This window comes from Arachis duranensis, chromosome 7, assembly GCF_000817695.3.
Source record: "Arachis duranensis cultivar V14167 chromosome 7, aradu.V14167.gnm2.J7QH, whole genome shotgun sequence".
Classification (NCBI taxonomy): Eukaryota; Viridiplantae; Streptophyta; class Magnoliopsida; order Fabales; family Fabaceae; genus Arachis; species Arachis duranensis.
In genome coordinates this window covers 46,769,727-46,774,069 of record NC_029778.3, presented here as the reverse complement: position 1 = coordinate 46,774,069, position 4,343 = coordinate 46,769,727, and the positions used below count along the sequence as shown (strand labels likewise).

Sequence of the window (4,343 nt, the reverse complement as noted above, 5' to 3'; positions counted from 1 at the left end):
TTCATAATTCTCTGTCTATTAGCCTGTTTCTTCCACCATTATTAAAGCCTTGTTGAGGCTTTTGTTGATCCTTCCATGAGAAATTTGGATGATTTCTCCATGATGAATTATAGGTGTTTCCATAAGGTTCACCCATATAATTTACCTCTGCTATTGCAAGGTTCTCAGGATCATAAGCTTCTTCTTCAGAAGATGCCTCTTTAGTATTGTTGGATGCATTTTGCCATCCATTCAGACTTTGAGAAATCATGTTGACTTGCTGAGTCAACATTTTGTTCTTAGCAAAATGGCATTCAGAGCATCAATTTCAAGAACTCCCTTCCTTTGAGGCGTCCCATTATTCACGAAATTCCTCTCAGAAGTGTACATGAACTGGTTATTTGCAACCATGTCAATAAGTTCTTGAGCTTCTGCAGGCATTTTCTTTAGGTGAATGGATCCACTTACAGAATGGTCCAATGACATCTTAGAGAACTCAGATAGACCATAGTATAATATATCTATCATGGTCCATTATGAAAACATGTCAGAAGGACATCTTTTGGTCATCTGTTTGTATCTTTCACAAGCTTCATAGAGGGATTCACCATCTTTTTGTTTGAAGGTCTGAACATCCATTCTAAGCTTGCTCAGCTTTTGAGGAGGAAAGAACTTAGCCAAGAAGGCCATGACCAGCTTATCCCAGGAGTCCAGGCTATCTTTAGGTTCAGAGTCCAACCATGCTCTAGCTCTGTCTCTTGCAGCAAAAGGGAAAAGCATGAGCCTGTAGACTTCAGGATCAACTCCATTAGTCTTAACAGTCTCACAGATCTACAAGAACTCAGTTAAGAACTGGTAGGGATCTTCTGATGGAAGTCCATGAAACTTGCAGTTTTGTTGCATTAGAGCAACTAATTGAGGTTTCAGCTCAAAATTGTTTGCTCCAATGGCAGGAATTGAGATGCTTCTTCCATCAAACTTGGACGTAGGTTTAGTATAATCACCAAGCATCCTTCTTGCATTATTGTTGTTGGGTTCGGCTGCCATCTCCTTTTCTTGTTCGAAAATTTCAGCAAGATTGTCTCTGGATTGTTGTAATTTAGCTTCTCTTAGTTTCCTCTTCAGAGTCCTTTCAGGTTCTGGATCAACTTCAACAAGAATGCCTTTTTCCTTGTTCCTGCTCATATGAAAGAGAAGAGAACAGAAAAAGAAGAGGAATTCTCTATGTCACAGTATAGAGATTCCTTTATGATAGTAGAAGAAGAAAGGGAATAAGAGTGAAGAAGAATGAATAGTCTGAATAAAGGGTAAAGGTAGGGGCAGTGATTTGAGGTGAAGAGAAGTATTAGTAAATAAATAATTAAATAGAAAGATATGAGAGATGGAGAATTTCGAAAATAAATTTTGAAAAGGGGTTAATGTTTTTCGAAAATTAAGATAAGAAATAAAATTAAATTTAAAAATTAAAAATAATTAATTAATTAAAAAGAATTTTGAAAAAGGAGGAGATATTTTCGAAAATTAGAAAGAGAGAAAAGTAGTTAAGTTGTTTTGAAAAAGATAAGAAACAAACAAAAAGTTAGTTAGTTAATTGAAAAAGATTTTGAAAATCAATTTTGAAAAGATAAGAAGATAAGAAGTTTGAAAAGATATTTTAAAATCAAATTTTTGAAAAAGATAAAAAGATATGATATAAAAGATATGATAAGAAGATAAGATAGAAAAGATATGATTGAAAAGATTTAATTTTTAAAATTAAAATTAATTACTTTGACTAACAAGAAACTAAAAGATATGATTCTAGAATCTAAAGATTGAACCTTTCTTAACAAGAAAGTAACAAACTTCAAATTTTTGAATCAATTATATTAATTGTTAGTGAATTTTCGAAAATTATGAAATAAAGTTAAGAAAAAGAGATTTTGAAAAATATTTTTCAAAATTTTTGAAAAATAGTAAAAATGAAAAAAGATATATGTTCCGGGGGTTACCTGAAACGTGTAGCTCGGTCGTCTGGAAAGACCCGAGGTGGGGGTTCAGGGACCCGAGCTTGATATGTAGAGTGGTTGGTGGTTGTACCTGCAATGACACTCCGATGCTTAAGTTAGCATGGGTCCAAGCAGATATGTGTGGAATATGGAATGAATGCCATACCTGGGTGCTCCAGTGTATTTATAGTAGTTGGCCGTGATCTTCCCTGGATAAGATATTCTTATCTTATCTTATCTTTGGGAGTTTTATCTCTATCTTTGTGGAACCGCCTTTTCTAGGCCTCTTCGGCCTTTAGGTTTTGGGCTGCGTTCCTTTTGATGGGCCTTCCTTGCTTTATTGTCCGAGGTCCGACCTTTAGGCGTGAGCCTTAGGACGAGGTCGGACCTTTTATGAATTTGCCGAGTTTGGAGGAGCCCGGTCAGGGTATGAACAGTGCCCCTGCCCAAGTTCGTCCTTTTTGGGAGGTCGAGCTCGGTTCTCCTTGCTTCGGAGCTTGTCGTCTTCGTTTCTTTCTTCCAGGTTTGTTCCCATGTTTCTCTTTTCTTGTGCGCATATGCTTCTGTTGTTTGTGTGGCTCTTGTTTGTTTTCTTTTTTCTTTATGCCTGGGTTGCCCCGAAAAGAGGCGCCGCCATTGCTTGTTGTTTGTATATGGGGGGGCTCTCTTTTTTTGTTCTCCGGTATTTTTGTTCCGGGTTGCCGTGTTTTCTTCGTGGGGTTTTTGTTTCTTGCTTTGCTGAATGGGTTTTTGCTGTCTTCTTTATGTGATTTTTGCTTGCTGCTGTATTCTTCTTTGTAGGTAAAAATTTTATGTCTCGAAAGGTTCTTCAAGCGATGTCGACTAAGATTCCATGTGGTCTTGGTTGGGTAGACCCTCTTCCTCTAAGAGTCCCTTCTGTGGTAGATTCTGAGTATTTGGCTAGGTTCCGTAGGCACTGTAGCATATGTGAGAATAGGGAGTCTGAGAGGGATTACGAACTAGTGGCCCCGGAATTCGAGGAGAGAGTGTGCTTCCCGCCCTTAGATAGTTCCGAGAAGCTCTTCTTTTATGCTTATGATTGTTTTTTCTCTAAGCTGAGTGTCCGACTTCCCTTTACCGATCTGGAGTCCGAGGTGTTATGGTCTTGTAACCTTGCCCCTACGCAGCTCCACCCAAATTCTTGGGCGTTTTTAAAGCTGTTTCAACTTTTGTGTCAGTTTTTGGGCGTCTCTCCCTCTATTTCTCTTTTTTTCCTATTTGTTTGTGTTGACGAAGCCGGGGTCGGGTGGAGGGAAGGTATCTTGGGTCTCTTTTAGAGCTAACCAGGGGAGGAAGTTTTGTACCTTGTATGATGAGTCCTTTCATGATTTTAAGAACTTTTATTTCAAGGTCCGGGCTACTGGAAACGTCCGACCTTTCTTTCTAGACGAGAGTGGGGAGCCTTCTTTTCCTCTTTATTGGCAGGAGAATGTAGTGTCTGTTAAGTATACCTTTGAGAGTCTAGATGAGGTGGAGCAGGCTTTTGTGGGGGTGGTGAGCAGTTTATGGGGTCGGGCACCTCACTTGGACACGAAGAAAATGTTGGGAGATCCAAGCCTTCTCCGTTCCGAGTTAGGTAGTTCCCGACCTCTCAGAGACTCATCTTTTTTAGTATTTTGGTTTTCCTTGTTTTGGTAGAATTTCTGTTGTGGTAATCCTTTTTCTTTTATTTCTGCAGAGATGTCTTCTCAGGCGGATTCCATGAAGTTCCTTCGTCGGACGAAGAAGTCTGTGGCTGCTCGAAATATCGAGGCTGGGGAGGCTTCTGCCCGATCTTCTCCGAAGAAGACTACTGTGGGTGTCACTACTCGGTCGAAGACTATTATTGCCCGGGAGTTCAAGAAATCCCCCCTTGGGGCGACTAGCTCCCGACTTGAGAAGGCTCAGTCTGAGTTCGAGAGGTTTAGTGAGCTGAAGGCTGCTAGGATTACTGAGCTGGAGGCCTCTTTGGAGAAAGAGAAAACTAAAGCTACCGCGGCTGTGGCGGCAGCGAAAGCATCTGAGGAGATGGCGAAGGCGGCGACGGAGAATTATACTCGGATATATGCCGAGCTTCTGGAGACAAAGGAGAAGTTGCAATCCGCTCAGGATGATTTTTACGAGCTAGAAGGTCATGTGGCTAAGGGTATGGATGCTATGTTTGAAAATTTGAAGGCTCAGGTCCGGGTTCTTGCTCCTGACCTGGATCTGAGCTTATTTAGTACGGATAACGTTGTTGTGGAGGGAAAGATTATTCCTGCTCCCAACGAGGATGAGGTTCCGGTGTCCGACCCCAAAGTTCCGGTGGAGAACCCGACTTCACCTTTGGCCGGGGATGGATCTGGTGTGGAGGTTTCAAACCGGGATGACGTTGCT

General features: G+C 40.8%; 1 non-coding gene across 1 annotated transcript; it reads left to right on the top strand.

Moving 5' to 3' along the window:
- Positions 1 to 523: 523 nt before the first annotated feature.
- On the top strand, positions 524 to 627 carry LOC127740983 (small nucleolar RNA R71). The gene has a single exon (XR_008001838.1). It is a non-coding gene; the product is annotated as a small nucleolar RNA R71 (small nucleolar RNA).
- The last annotated feature ends 3,716 nt before the right edge of the window (positions 628 to 4,343 follow it).